The 16,732-nt window shown below is 40.7% G+C and overlaps 1 long non-coding RNA gene across 1 annotated transcript in view; it reads right to left on the bottom strand.

The window, feature by feature from the left end:
* Window positions 1-1,658: 1,658 nt before the first annotated feature.
* The window catches only part of LOC137444707 (uncharacterized), a 28,359-nt gene continuing 13,285 nt past the window's right edge, over window positions 1,659-16,732 (bottom strand). The window contains exons 2-3 of the long non-coding RNA XR_010988219.1: window positions 15,602-15,792; window positions 1,659-1,827 (exon numbers count right to left, since the gene is read on the bottom strand). This is a non-coding gene — a long non-coding RNA (uncharacterized lncRNA). The remainder of the gene's footprint in view (window positions 1,828-15,601; window positions 15,793-16,732) is intronic.

The following is a 16,732-nucleotide window of genomic DNA, read 5'->3' as shown; positions in this document are numbered from 1 at the left end:
TTCTGATGGAAAGGCTATATTTAGCAGTCATTCAGCTGGCAAATAAGTGCTCTGCTATTCATTATATTTTCAAATTTTCATGAAACAAAGCTCATTTTCTTTGGCTTTGCAGAAGCTGAGTTTTTATGTGGTCTTTTTCCTCTCAGACACTTCTTACTGTGTTTTTCTTTCATTGCTTGGTCTTAATCTCGCTCTGGTGCAGAAATTAACTCTTTAGGGAATGTATGTATATCATACTAAGGACGTTCCTTAGGGAAAGGAGTTGCCAAGAGTTCCATGTCAGTTGTTCCAGAGTCCTTTAGATTCTCAAAGGATAGAGTCCTCTGGTCCTTCACAAAAGGCTCACAACTTTTTTGAGGTCTATTAATAATTCTGATGTAACATCAGGGGCTGCTCAGTCTGGAGAAGAGAAGGCTCCGAGGTGACCTAATTGTGGCCTTCCAGTATCTGAAGGGGGCCTACAAGAAGGCTGGGGAAGGACTTCTCAGGATCTCAGGTAGTGATAGGACTAGGGGGAATGGAATGAAGCTGGAGGTGGGGAGATTCAGGCTGGATATGAGGAGGAGGTTCTCCCCCATGAGAGTGGTGAAGCCCTGGAATGGGTTGTCCAGGGATGTGGTTGAGGCTCCATCCCTGGAGATGTTTAAGAGCAGGCTGGATGAGGCTCTGTCCAGCCTGATCTAGTGTGGGGTGTCCCTGCCCATGGCAGGGGGGTTGGAACTAGATGATCCTTGTGATCCCTTCCAACCCTGAATGATACTATGATAACATGAAAGTTATGCTTTCTACTTAAGGCTGAGGAACTGTTATCTTTCTTTACTGACAGACTATGGAGTGCAATGCCACTGCAGGGTGTGAGAACATCCATACATCTGACATTTGTTTTACTCCATTTGGAAAAAAGGGCAAAATATATTAAACTTGCCACATGTGTCATTGTATTTGGTTAAGAAAAAACATTGGTTTTTTTATTTATTTAGGGACTGCTTTAATTTCCCAATACCACCTAGGCACATTTTATCAGTCATTAAATACATCCACAAATTATATGGTCAAAACAGATATATAATTATACTAAATGCTCCATATTTTATTTTTTTTCTAGATAGTGTGCATACCTCCTTCATGAATTAAAGCCCCTGAAGTCAGGATCAATCATTCCTGAGGGATAATTCAACTGGAGATGTTGCCACACTTTAAATAACCATATACTTAAAACAAAACAGAAAACCTGCAGATAGATTTGTTGTTCATTTAACCAAAAGAAGGAATCCTAGTAAGAAGTTGAAACCTCTGAAGCTGAGAACAAATACCTATATGTAGGTCAGCAATGTGAATATATACAGCTCCTGGTAAGATCTGAAAGTGCTTAGAGCTGTGGACTTTGCTTGAAGACCTTTTTTACCCCTGGAAAGATGTGACAGAATGAGAAAGATCCTCTTGCTCTGAGGTATCAGTGTTTAATCCTCCCAGTTCTTATTATCTGATTTATTCACTTTCCCCCTAAAAACATTTCTTCTGAGAAAGGAGTGAATTGAAGAATAACAAAGGATGAAGTAACTCATTCTAGAGATAAGACATTTTAGAAGATTTTAAATGCTTTCAAAAACCACTCTTGCTCTCTCTGTCCACACAGAGGTGTTTTATTTTCCCTTCACTGCATACATTAGCACTAACTGGATGAGTACAAATATAAATAAGTACATTAGATCATTCCAAGGCCCATCTTGACAGGGTGGTGGGCCATCTCATTTCAGCTGTATTCTTATCCTGTAAGGTTGGGCTAGATGATCTTTGAGGTCACTTCCAACCTGGTATTCTTTTAATCTATTGAAAAAAATAAATATATGTAAATATACACACACACACACACACATATTTGTATATATGTACAATAATAAGCATTTTTAATTGTTTCTTCTATTTATTTTAGAACAATGCCAACTCCCCCCAAAGTGAAAATTCACATGTATTTACTGTGTAATCATCATAAGAGACCTTCTTGCTGTCTACAGCTACCTGAAGGGAGGTTGTAGCCAGGTGGGGGTTGGTCTCTTCTCCCAGGCAACCAGCACCAGAACAAGAGGACACAGTCTCAAGCTGCACCAGGGGAGGTTTAGGCTGGATGTTAGGAAGAAGTTGTTGGCCATTGGAATGGGCTGCCTAGGTAGTCACCATCACTGGAGGTGTTTAGGAAGAGACTGGATGCAACACTTGGTGCCATGGTTTAATTGATTAGATAGTGTTGGAAGATAGGCTGGACTCGATGATCTCAAAGGTCCTTCCCAACCTGGTTAATTCTATTCTATTCCATGTACATCTCCACACCACAAATATAGAGCTCAGGTTTTTCCAATTCTGGAAATGTGTAGTTTTGTGATCCCCCTTGCCTTTTAATTCCTGTCCTGCAGCCCAGGGCCCTAATGCACATTGTTCTGTTATTTTACAACTAAGAGTGATGAGACACTGGCACAGGTTGTCCAGAGAGGTGGGAGATGCCTGATCCCTGGAAATATTTCAGGTCTGGTTGTTTGGGGCTCTGCACAACTTGATTTGAAGATCTCCTTGCTCACTGAAGGGTGGTTGGACTTGATGACCTTTACAGGTCTCTTCCAACCCAGAACATTCCATTATTCTATGACATTGGTTGGATAAGCTTGGTCAAACCACAAAAAAAACATCAAATTGCATCTGCTTTGTGCTCTCAGGAGGCAGGATGTGTTCTATGAATGCCTTTGCTCCACCTGCTTCTGCCATCAGAGAGGTAAGAGCAACAGCCACTCCATGACATATGCTATGTCTATTTTGCATATCTCCTTGTTAACTCCTTACTTTATCTGGAGCTTTATCAATACTTTTATGTTGCTGTACCATAGAGAATGACTGTATGGATGTTTTGTCATTTTTAGTCCAGAATGGTAACAGATACTTTACAAATTATTATCAAGGACACACATGGTTCTTGACCCATTTTTTTTACTACAAATATAATAATTTTTATGCAAATACCATCTCATATTAAAAACACTCCATTTATATTTTTGGGTTCTTTGAATGCAAAAATAACTATGTTTTTGCTGACATTGTTGCATAAAATTCAGAGCATGTGAAAACTGATCTGCATTTGGAGATTAGGCTCTAATTCAAAGAATCACAGAATACTTCTGCTGGGATGAGAACTTCCAGATTGTCAAGTGCAACCACTAACCAAGCACTGCCAGGTCACTATTAATCCATGCTGCTCATGTAATTCTAACAATTGTTATCTTTAGTTTTAAATATCTTTTAAATAGATTTTTATAAAACTCCTGGGTTGGTTTTTTTTTTTACATATATATATATTGGATACAATTACGGGGCAGAGATGGGTTTGTGCTGCTTTTTGTCTGGTTAAGTCCAAACTTTGACTCTGCAGTTCTGGATGATAAGATGCCCGTTCATAAACTGATAAATGTGCTACCACCAGAATCAATGCAATCCTTACATTGCTATCAATAATATCCAGATTGTGGCAATCCTGAGATGTTTTTCAGCCTGCCTTGATTGATGGGCAGAATAAATATTCATTCTACTGCATGAGCGTTTTGGTCCTGCCACCACTCAACTCCATACTACCTATGAGGAAAGGCTTCTCTACCTCATTCCCCAGAATGAAGGATAAATCAATAACTATTTGTTAAATCACAGTTAACAGATTTCACAGAGTGAGCTGCTCATTGCAGTTATTCTTATAGAAGCATCTCAAAACAAGACTGCCTACAATTGAGGTAAACCTGTGCTTTGTAGAAAAACTGAGCAAATAGGCCAAATCCTAGACCAGAACTAATACAATTGTTTCTTCCCTCCTGAGGAAAAACTAGGGAATTCTGCCCAGTTCTGCTGACTCTTACCTGTGTCACATGTTTTAGCACCCATCCTTCAGGCAGGTTTCTGTATGAATGTGGTTTCTCACAAAAAAAGTGACAAAAATCTCTCTAGAGAATGTCATTCCTTACACTGTACACCCATGAAGTTTTGCAGCAAACTCCAGATCAATTGCAGCTCTTGACATTTATCTAACTAGAGTGCTAGAGAATATACTTTTGGTTTGATTCCTATCTGTTACCAGTGAGACGGATCAATAAGGCTTTTTCTCCCTCCTTTCAGCAAGAGGGGGTCTACTCTTGACATCTTCTTTTAAAGTTGGGCAGACAGTTTCATTCAAACTGCAATGCTCAGCAACCTCTGATATTCTAGCAGTACCCAGCTGCTCTTCTATTGTTGAGGGATGGTTCAATTCTCCCTTATAAACCCTTCTCGATTTTTTTTCTTTTTTGAGCGAGTTTAAAATGCAGCTGTAAAAAATTGCTTTGGGATGAGCCTTGGCATGCTGAGCTGACTGACTGCTAGCCTCTCTTTCTCTTGCCTGCTGCCTCCTCCCCTCTTTAAAACGTGAATTTATATTTATTCTGCCTGGAGATAGAGGAAGAAAAGTGAGTAATAAAAATAACCTATTCCAAAACTAATAGGCGTACACCAAGCCATCAGATAGCAGGAGTGAGACTTCACACTGTATTAAAACCCATCCAGATTAGATAGTTTACATTTGCAATTGTCAGACCCCAAAATCTTCACAGCATTAAAAGAAAGGATGTAACAGGTAAGGTGATGTTAAAGGTTACACATCTGAAAAAAAAAATCTTCCAGCACTGTTAGGATTTTTCTTCAGACCATCTCTACTGCAGTCCATTCAGCCACTCCAGATACTGAGGAGGTAGTCCAAGTACTGTAGCAGTGTACTTTAATATATTGCTTTTATCAACAGCAGATCAACACAATTATGTGTACTGTGCATGTTTGGTTTCAGTAGATCAGAATATACCATTGTATGCCTGTTCTAGGGCCCCTGCTTCCTTAACAGATAGTTCACTCTCCACAGTAATGCAAAATAGAGCTATTAAGAGGTAGATAGTTAATTGTCATGGATATATTTTAGAGAAAGGGTAATAATATGTGCTGTCACTGTGATGTATTCTCAATGGCTACGGCACTGATATAATCAGTAAGCTACATCAGGTTCAGAGTTAGCCTTCACCAGGGCTGGAAGTAATTAGCTATCAAATTGATCTCCAACTATTAGAGCCCATGGATAGGATGCTTTGTGTCAAGTACACAACTAGCTGTTCCAGCAGCCTTTCTTTATGCCCAAAGCATTAGGATGCACGGGAAAGGACCCTCAGCTTCAATCCAGAATTTCCATGCATTTGTAGATTTAATTAAGATTGTGTTTAGTCTGAAGAGAAAAGCAAAGTTTTGCATGTGCTATTCACACCCACATATGCAAGCACCTGGTAGGATGATGAGCATCAAATAACAAATGCTAAATGGTGATATCTTACATCTCAAAATGTTCATAAAAATTAATCCTTTTGTTTCTAAAAGAGAATTGTTGAAGTTGTATTTGGCAATGTTAGAGGCCTCCAAAGATGTGAAAGCTCCACACAAGTAGCTGTTTGTAGCTGGCACACGTGCACTTATCTAGATCAGGAAAAGAAGCTTGTTGTGTAATTTCCTTACAGCCAGGTGGCATGGCCTCCCCTTGCTGACAGCAGCAGCATGGTTTACATCAGGATGATACAGGTAACAATACAAGGGGTAGCTGTAAAACAGACTGTCAAACAGCAAATTCAACCAGCATATGCTTTGTCACACAGAGGTCTCAGATCCTTTGTCTCACCTATCATAGTTCCATTCACCGACAAAAATTATTTGGTCTTTTACTAGATTTTAGTGCCTTGAGCAGTATCATGCAGCAGTGAGTTTCACAAATTGATTTAAGAAGATGCACTCCATGTTAGATATCACAGTTTTGAAAACAGATTAAAGAAAACCAGAATCATTCTCAGTATTTTTCATGTCACGTTGCTTCATGAACAGATAGATGTATAATCTTCTACATATCACTTTAATCGCTCTTGTTTAACAGACTTAATCATTCCCTTCCTTTATCTGGGAGAGACTTCGTAACTCTTCTGATCTTTCATCATTATTTACTACTAAACTTCAAATTTGTAGTTTTAAAACATAATTTCTTTCTCAAAGAATTTTCTTGCAAGATGTTCTAGTGTGGTGAAAATATTAGCATTTTGCTAAGAGCAGTTAAATGCCAGAGTATCAAAGCTAAACAAATGACTGTTCTACAGTGAAGTAACCCCTTAACTGATTTTTTAACTGTTTCTGTGCTCTCTATTATGTTATTCTGAACCTTGCACTGGAACATGCCTTACTTCAGGGGTCCCTGGAACTATGATATTACAGTGTTGTTGCTATGAAATTTTTATCTCTGAATTTTTCTGGCCTGAAGGAACAGAAACATACTCCCAGTCCTTTTCATTTCAGGGAGCTAATCTAGGACAAATTCCAATGGCTTTCATCTTCTATGTAAAATATATAAACTGTGGAATCTAGGAAATGGGGTGTTTTATGTTACTACAGTGCTGCAGCAAGGCAGCAGCCAGAGCTACATGCAAAGCATACCAACAACAGCTATAAGGGCATCTCTGCTTCCTTCTTTGCACTGGGATGTATGAAGAGTGCACTCTATTGCCAAACTCCAGCATGGAACTTAGAGTTAAAAAAGAGGAAACCATCATTTCAAGCTTGGCAAAAATATGTAATATTTGTATATATATTTAGTTGCTAAAGTAATAATGTGAAAGCTTATAAATGAGTGCAGCTGAGTTATTTAAAGCTTAGCAGCCTTTGAGCCAATTCTCTGCAGAACAGGTATTCCTCAGAGCAGTAATACAGCATGACAAGAAACACAATGAGCTGAAGCTGCTAATTAAGTTCACTTTAACTTTCCATTAGGCATCTTGGGACAGGTACTCACAGTCTAAAGGCTTGCCACTCTTTGGGTTAAATGAAGTGTTCCTTGCAGCTGTAATCATGATGTACAACACAATTCTGGCCATGGCCATTTCCTCTCTGTGTCAGAAATCCATCCATAGCTCCAGTTGGAACCTGTGTGCATGCAAGGATTGATTTCTTGATGTTTTGTCAGTGCCACTTCTCTCTGCATGACTGCTGATCTGATTAGAGAAAGAAATGTGCCTTGGTGGAAGGCATGTGTTCCATTTCCTGCCCCTGGCAGCAACCCGCTCCATGGGGTTTCACCAGCAACTCGTGTTCAGCAGGTCCCTCCTCCACCTTGCCCTTGCCCAGAGCCGGGAAAGAGGAAGAAAAAGTTGTTTCAAAACAAACAAAAAAGAGGGAGACAGAGGAGAAAATTCAAGTACACAGCCTAAGAAATTAATAGAAGCCGAGAATAAATCTCCATAGCTAATCCCTTTTCACCTTGCTTTTCGAGCAGATCAGATTAGATTAGCCTGGTTTTAACTCTTTTTGGTGTTTTTTTGGGTTGTTTCTTTTTTTTTTTTGTAGAATGGCTTATTACAGCAGCATTTGAATGGCAGGAGAGAGAAGAGGGGAGTGAGACAATGAACTATTCACAATGTTGCAGTAAAATTTTGAATGGAAAGGAACATATTCTCAGATTTTGGTTACTGTGTAGTGCAAGCGATACCATCTCAATTTTGCTGGCTGAGGAACAGCCTACAAAGGATTGGAGCAAGCCTTTAAGCCACTGCCCTAAGAACAGTTATCATAAAGCTAGGAAAGCAAAGTCACTTCCATGCTAGCCCTCATTAACTGTTCCCATGCCATCTTGTCTCCTTTACACTCGGGCAGGCAGCCGCTTATTTCATTAGATTCTGAGAGTATGAATTAACGCTGAAAAGGAAAGACATCAAAACCAGTAAGAGGTGGAAGAAGAGGAAGGAAAGAAATTGGGGAAATAGGGACTGAGAGATGAAAGGGTTCTTAAATTATCTGAATTTACCATTCAGTCTTATATTCTTTAAAATAAATTTCCATAGTTACAAAAAAAAAAAGGGAAAAAGGAGGAAGTGGCAGAGAAACATAGAATCATTTAGGTTGGAAAGGATTTTTAAGACCTGATCTAACTGTTAAACCAACACTGCCAAAACTACCACTAAACCATGTCATTATCTAACTTCTTGTTATTTTTTTTTTCCAAAGGCATCTTTAATTAAAATAATAAAAGCCAACCAAAAAAAACCCAAACACCACCAAAACCACCTACAACAGTACCTTTGCTATAATCGTACATTCATACACATAAAATCTGCTTTGAATTACTACAGAAGATTTAATCAGTCACAGCTAGGACTTGTTTCTATATGCAGATATTAAGCAGAAGTCTAAGAACTTGTAATTTTTTTATTAGTTTTTTTTATGGCAGAAGGACACAGCAGATAACTGGTATCTTAAAATGTTCTCCCAGACCAGAAAGTGTAATTTGTTTAAAGCCAATATGCATGTTTCTGTAACAGAGAATTACCAAATAACAGAGAACAGTCTGGATTCTGATATATTAAAGACCTATTTCATGGGATTGAGGCTTTGTAACTAGAGATGCACTGTTCTGGAGAGGATTCCCAGGCAGGTGTCTGAGATTGAGCAAAAATAGAATAGAACAGAATAGAATGGAATAAATAGAATAGAATAGAGTAGAATAGAATAGAATAGACCAGACCAGACCAGACCAGGTTGGAAGAGACCTTCAAGATCATCGCGTCCAACCTATCATCCAACACCACCCAACCAACTAACCCATGCAACCAAGCACCCTATCAAGTCTCCTCCTGAACACCTCCAGCAATGGTGACTTCACCACGTCCCTGGGCAGCCCATTCCAGTGGGCAATCACTCTCTCTGTGTAAAACTTCCTCCTGACCTCCAGCCTGAACCTCCCCTGGCACAACCTGAGACTGTGTCCTCTTGTTCTGGTGCTGGCTGCCTGGGAGAAGAGACCAACCTGTGCCTGTCTACAACCCCCGTTCAGGTAGTTGTAGAGAGCAATAAGGTCACCCCTGAGTCTCCTCTTCTCCAGGCTAAGCAGCCCCAGCTCCCTCAGCCTCTCCTCATAGGGCTTGTGTTCCAAGCCCCTCACCAGCATTGAAAGATATAAAGGTCTAAACAAAATCTTCAAAAGAGAGGCAGAGTTATTTATCTACAAGCTTACTTAGCCTTTAATGTACATGAGTGGCAGCATTCTTTACCTGTGTTAAACATATCTGAAATCAAGGCTAGATTGCTCTGTTTACTCAGAGCATGAACATAAAAAGCCAAACACCAATGACCACAACAAAAGGAATAAAATCACATAATCTGCTTATAAGTAATAACTACTGTTATGGACATGAGAAGGGAAATTCTATGTCATCAGATCACAAACCAATAAAATAAAATCCCAGATGAACACGCAGTTCCATCATTAGTCTCTGTCTCCTGTTACAGTTTTCCTCAGGTGTAGAACACAGGATGGGGTCCACAAAAGCCAAAAACAAGGCTGAGAATATCAACCTTTCTCTTTTAAAATGAAAATATTTTTACTTATAGTCATCTGGACTGAATGTAGGAGATGGAAGATTTTATACCTCATTGCCAATGCAATGAGCCTTGTAAATCCATCTTTAGCATGGCAAGAGGAGACCGGGGGGTTGAGGGGGTGGGGGTGTAATGGGGAGGTGGGGGGAAAGAAGAGAAAATTATTGTTCATCAAGGTAATGTTAGAACAAACCAGTAATACAGAAAAGGAAAAGAATTTGCTTAAGTTGCACTTTAAACAAAAGGTGATGACAAGGCTGCTACATCACAACTACATTGAAGCTCAATGACTTCTGTGCACTGACTTGCTGATTCTACAGTCTGCTTCCTAGAGAAGACTGGTTTGGTTTGGTGGATACGTATTGCAAATGGCAACATCATGAGCTAGATGCTTTGGGTGAATGGAAAGACTACACTTCCTCCATCTCAGAGATGGTCCTTTACATGACATTTTCATAACACAATGAAAGGCTGAGAGACTTGGGGCTGTTTAGCTTAGAAAAGTGCAGGCTGAGAGTGGATCTTCTCAATGCTTATCAACATTTAAAGGGTGGGGATCAAGAGGATGGGGCCAGACCCTTTTCAGTAGTGCCCAGCAACAAGACAAGGGGCAACTGACACAAACTGAATCACAGGAAGTTCCACCTAAACATGTGAGGGTGCCAGAGCATTGGACAAGGATACCCAGAGAAGTTGCATCCTTCTCTGGAAGAGCTTCCAAGCCCACCTGGACATGATCCTGGGCAAACTGCTCCAGTGTCCCTGCTTTAGCAAGGACAGTGATTGGCTGGAAAGTAGCCCTGAAGAGAGAGACTTGGGGGTGCTGGTGGACAAAAAGCTCAACATGAGCTCTCAATGTGCACTTGCAGCCCGCAAAGCCAATCAGATCCTGGGCTGCATCAGGAGAAGTGTGGCTAGCAGGTCGAGGGAGGTGATCCTCCCCCCCTCTACTCAGCCCTGGTGAGACCCCACCTGGAGTACTGTGTCTAGTTCTGGAGCCCCTATTACAAGAGGGATGTGGAGGTGCTGGAACGTGTCCAGAGAAGGGCCACGAGGATGATCAGAGGGCTGGAGCACCTCTCCTATGAGGACAGACTGAAGGAGTTGGGGCTGTTCAGTCTGCAGAAGAGAAGGCTCCGAGGTGACCTCATTGTGGTCTTCCAGTATCTGAAGGGGGCCTACAGGAAGGCTGGGGAAGGACTTCTCAGGCTATCAGGTAGTGATAGGACTAGGGGGAATGGAATGAAGCTGGAGGTGGGGAGATTCAGGCTAAATGTGAGGAGGAGGTTCTTCCCCATGAGAGTGGTGAAGCCCTGGAATGGGTTGTCCAGGGAGGTGGTCGAGGCCTCGTCGCTGGAGGTGTTTAAAAGCAGGCTGGATGAGGCTCTGGCCAGCCTGATCTAGTGTGGGGTGTCCCTGCCCATGGCAGGGGGGTTGGAACTAGATGATCCTTGTGGTCCCTTCCAACCCTGAAGGAAACTATGAAACTATGAGACTAGATGATCTCCAGAGGTCCCTTCCAACTCCTGCCACCCTGTAACTTTACTTGAAGAACAAAAAGTTAGGTACCACAAGTATATATTTGCATTTATTTATTTTATAAACAAAACCAATATTTGTTGGATACTTTTCTTGTATATCACTTTGCATATTTATATGTCTATAAAAACCAAAGGCTACTTATGTAGAACTACACATTAAAATTAAAGGAGACCTGCTGATGAGTTACTGAAACAAGATTAAAAGGTCTGCATTTTGGAAGCACAACCGTTTGTGCTGCATTAAAATAATTCTAGCTGGTTTTAAAGACTTTCAGAATGAATGGCAAATTGATAATAAGCAATTTTGCTTTGATAGCATTACAATGGCAGGGATTCTTTCAAATCAATTCCTATTTCCTCCACAAAAGAGGCTTGCAGATAGTAATTGCGAAACACACATCTTTGCTGTCAGAGCAGATCAGCTTTTTTTCTCTGAAACTGAGTCAGCTCACCTCCTTCAACGGCTGTTTTGCACTGCCCTATAAAGCAGCACTGGTGTTACATAGCTGCACAATGAGATTGAGCTGGGGTGCTGGGAATGGAACAGGACTGCTCTAGGATCTGTGCATGTAAAATGCACCATACATGGTCTGGAACCCTGTTGTTTTCAAGGACAATGTTGGCTGAACCAAACCACAACCCTAAGCACCATATCTATAAGAAAAAAGGCTGTATCAGCATCAGAATGTCAGGCATCCTATTTCTCTTGAAACTATATTTGTTTACAGAATTAATCCTTCAGAAGCTCTCCCACAGCCCTTCATAAGCTAACACAAACCATGTGTTACCACCAGTGCTGTCTTTGCTGTGGTGATAGCAATAAATCATCTGTGACTTATGAAGATGTTGCATGACAGAGAGGATACAACACAACAAAGTCATGTGACATAAGAAGGCAGTATTAGCTGCCAAGACAAGAGAAAAAGCAAATAGCAACAGGCATCAAGAGGAAAAACAAAAACAACCTGTGGGCACCATGGAGGAAAAGTCATGGCCGAAACATGTTTCTGGTGATTACACGGGCACATGAGCATTTCCAAGATTACATCAGAAGCTCTCCTGCATTTGCCACAGATCAACAACAGATCTTTGTCTCATATCTCTCCTTGCATTTGCAAGAAATTAAAATGTTTTTAACTAAGTACTCCAGAGTCTTCCAGATCCCTGGTGGGCTGCAGGATCTGAGATCATGGCACATACAGAGCTCAGTGTTAAAATTAGGAAACCAACAGCTGGCACTATTTCACTGCCTCTTAAAGACAAGGTTCAGTCAGCTTCTCAGTACACAAAGTGGCTGCATCAGCTGTCATCCTGAATGGGTGCTGGGTTTCCAGAGAGAGAGTGCACTGGTTGAATGTAATGCTTTGGAATTTTGACTGAAAGACAGGATAGGAACAAAGCTTTTCATAGAACCATTGCTTGGAAGAGACTTCATAGATCATTAAGTCCAACCATTAGCCCATCACTATCAGGTCACCACTAAACCATGTCTCTTAACACCACAACTTCACATCTTTTAAACACCTCTAGGGGAGGGGACTTCACCACTTCCTTGGGCAGCCACTTCCAGGGCTTGACAATTTTTCTGAGGAAGAAAGTTTTCCTAATATCCAACTTAAACCTCACCTGGCAAAACCTAAGCCCATTTCCTCTCGTCCTGTTGCTTGTTACTTAGCAGAAGAGATCAACCCCCACTTTGCTACAATGTCCTTTGAGGTATTTGTAGAGAGCAAGAAGGTGTCCTCCAAGCCTCCTTTTCTCCAGGCTAAACAACCCCAGTTCCTTTTGCTCTAGACCCTTTATCAGCTTTAGTGCCTTTCATTGGATACGCTCCAGCACTTCAATGGTCTTCTTGTGGAAAGGGGACCAATACTGAACACAATGTTCAAGGTGTGGCTTAACCAGTGATGAGTACAGGAGGACAATCTCGCTGCCCTGGGTCTTACTGGCCAAATTATTACAAGCCAAGATGTTACTGTCTTTCTTGGCCACCTAGGATATACTTTGACATGGCTGATAAAGTGAACATCTTATGTTCAATGCAGCCTTAGCACTGAAAGTTTCAGAATAATGTGGGAGCTGATCTATCCCACCTAGAAAATTACTATCCTCTCATCACCAGCTATGCAGGTTGGCCACGAATCAACAGATACTCCAACACAGCTCTCTGTTTACAGCATTTCAAAAAAACCTTAATTTCATCCATGATCCCCAGAGTTCTTACTTCCTACAGATTACCATAAAGATTGTAGCAAAGAAGGTTTCCTTTAAATTTGCCTTTATGAACTACCCAAACCTTCAGTAGCAACCATCCCACGCTGTTTGCAGACAGTCCCAGTCCAGTGAAAGACTGTCCCAATCCAGTGAAAGATCCAGTCCAGTGAAATTGCTCACAAGAATATTCCTTTGCACTGAAGTTTTAGCATCTTTACTGCAGCATTAACTACAATCCCCAGGGGCCATTCTTCAAGAAAGGAGAGGCAATAACTTGGAACAATATGATAAAACTGATATTGGACATTAAAGACTGGGAGAACTTCCTGAATCCTATATAAGGCCATCGGTGGGAGGTCTTAAGTCTGCTACACTCCAAGATCATATCTTGCTAAATCATTACCTAATACAAACTACAAATATCTTCCTAGAATGATAAGTGATTGAGGAGACAAAGTAGATGCTCAGGCAACTGCTTCAGTATTCTGATACCATCACTCTGTTCAATTCCCAAGTTTTTTAATCTACCAACAATGCTCCTTAGACTTCACTCTTTTGCTACAGGTTGAACAAGGCACATCATCTACAAAAGTCAGATGATCAAATCCACTTTTACTTCCTTTCAAATTGAAAGAGGATTTATGGAGGGCAATGTGAAAGGATGAGAAGAATGGGCGTATAGTAACAGACACTGAGCACTCCCACCCAACAGCAATGCAGGAGGAGTTTATGGTTTGTGAGTTTAGGGGAATAAGAATTTGTTTTTCCATAGGTTCTATTTGCTTTGAAGGGAGAAAAATAAATCCCATACACTGCAGAGTCTAGTGCAATCTAAATAACTGTATTACACAGGGCACAATGTTTTGGTTTAGTAATATAAGTGTTTTTCTGACTACAAAGAACCCATGAATATTCTGGCCAGTTCTGCTCATGGCTTTCATTCCTTCCATATAAATTTCAAGATAAGCAAAATACTGAAGGCTTGTGTTTCACTGCTGAAATGAGTAACACTCTTTACATGCACTTTGCCGTGCTTGCCCACTATTGGGTTTGGCACAGCAAAGAGGTAGACTGAAGATGGATATACTGCTTTAAGTGTACAGTGAAGATTTCTCAAAGTGAGAATCACAGCATCACAGAATGGTGTGGGTTGGACCTCTGAAGATCATTTAGTCCAATCCCCTTGCTAAACCATTGTCACTCTGAGCAGGTTGCCCAGGATCACACTGTGCAAGTGGGTTTAAAATCTCTCCAGAAAAGAAGATTCCACAACCTTTCCCAGCAGCCTGGTCCAGTGCTTCAATATCCTCACAGGAAATAGGTTTTTTCTTATGTTCAAATGGAACTTCCTGTGTTCCAGTTTGTGCCCACTGCTCCTTCTACTGTTGCTGGCCACCACCAAAAAGCATCTGGCCCCATCCTCTTGCTCCCATCCTCTACATATTAATAAGCATTGAGAAGATCCCCTCTCAGTCTTCTCTTCTCCACGTCAAACACCTCCAAGTCTCTCAGTCTTCATTACAGAGATGCTCTAGCCCTATCTTATCATCTTTGTAGCCTCCTTTGGAGTCTCTACTGAAATTTCTTGTGTCTCTTCAACTAAGCAATCCAGAGCTGTACATGATACTCCAAATGTCCTCCCTAGGTCAGACAAAAGAACAAGGTTTCCAAAGTACAGCACTTAGCAGGCCTTCAGTAAGCTATCTGTGGTTCTCTCATAGCTATACCATTGACATACTTCACATCTTTGAGCTGGTTAACTTCTCACTTTCCCTTTTTATGTCTTATCAATTCATATTGTCATGTTTTGGACCACCATTTCTTGCATTCTGTGATGATATAACTATTGACAATATCAGTTGAGACCTGGTGGTGCTACTGTAATAGATACAATAGGTAATGTGACTTTGAAGGCCACATGTAAGCACACATGGTGCAGGAGAGAGTAAATAAATGATGCACAAACAGGAGTTATTCTTTACAAGTCTGTCTGGTTTGTATACCTGAAAACAGAGGATAGATACTGAATTTCACATATCCTCATTGGGTCTTTGCTCAGAAATCCTGAAGGACACTAATTGCAGTATCATGCTATCATAAGCACAAAGTAACCCCACTGAAGTAAATGACATGAGAGTATAACACCTGACAGTATTTAAGAGCAATCATTAAAAGAAGGTAACACTTCTATCAACATATAATCCCAACTCCTAACAGTGCTGCTATATTATGATTAAAGTAGGCTTTCAAATCTTATTTTGAGGAAAAAGAATTCATATGCCATTGAGATTGAAATATTTTTCTCCTTTCCCTGTGCAGAAAGCAGTTCAGAAAGGTCTCCCACAGGCTCCAGTGACAGGGAATGGCAAGGCAGCAGTGCCGTGGTTTTAACTTACCCTCTTTGTGATCCCTGAAATCACTTTACAAGTCTGCATTTTCAAGGTTTGCTTTCTACCAAAACCAGGCTTGGCCCATGATTTGGGAATGCTTTGTTCCATAGTAGGGGTCTGATGCAGTGCTGGGTGGGCAGCAGAAATCTTCAGGAGAAAATGAAAATCCAAGGGTGGAACACAGTGAAGGAGAACACCTGGGATGTCATATTGAAGGGCTAGTGGAACAGGGGGAGAGAAAGAAGTGTTATGTAACAAGTTTAAAAACTAAGAATATAAAAAGGTTTGTCAGCCTTTGAATGAAGAAAGAATTAATGTGCAGAATTCTTACCTGAGCTAACAATGACAGACAAAGACAAAAACCAGCAGACTGCACACCGCTTACCAATTGCCACCATTTCTTCTCAAGGTCTGTAAACCAGTTGTGGTTAGAAAGTTGAAAGATAAATGGTATTGATTTAAGCACATTACTAATAGTACCTTCACTGTAGCAATTGGATTTCACCCAAAATTCTGTTGCACCTTAATTATTCTGTCATACTAGCTGCTCCTGTGAAAACGCAAATTTGTCTTCTAAAAGCAGGATACATTGTGCCAAGTATCCCCATTGCAGTTATGATTGAAAATATTTTATTTGAAATGTCTGGATATTTTCAAATAGTATTCCAAAGGGCTGTCAAATTAATAGTTTAAGAAGAAAAAAAGAAAAATATTAAAAAGAATTGTAAGCCAGAGCTGTAGAGGTAATAAGAAGTTGTGCTGTGGCTGTGGACAATTGAAAACCACCAGCAGGTAAAAACACAAATCTGGAAGAAATACAGCCCTTTTCAATTGCCTGGTTTTGACAATTGAAATGTGAAATATGTATTATTTAAACAAAGAAACTGAGTGCTTACATGGGGTTAGGGGAGGAATTTCCCTGCACAGTTATTTCAGTTATCCATCTGTTTAAGCAGGGCTGCCATTCTGTTCTTAGAGCAGCGCAGGCACACACACCAAAGACCCACACCCCTACCCTGGTGTAAATGCAGAGCATTCCACTCCCGAGTACAGTTAATCCATTGTGTACCACCAGAGTTCAGAGCATTCAGTACAAGGGTCAAAGAAAGCAGCTCCTAAAGTCCATGGGACCTCCAG

This window comes from Melanerpes formicivorus, unplaced genomic scaffold (genome assembly GCF_026170545.1).
Source record: "Melanerpes formicivorus ecotype bairdi unplaced genomic scaffold, bMelFor1.0.p_v2 SCAF_12, whole genome shotgun sequence".
Classification (NCBI taxonomy): Eukaryota; Metazoa; Chordata; class Aves; order Piciformes; family Picidae; genus Melanerpes; species Melanerpes formicivorus.
Note: the sequence above shows the minus strand (reverse complement) of the source record. Positions and strands in the feature narration are given on the sequence as shown.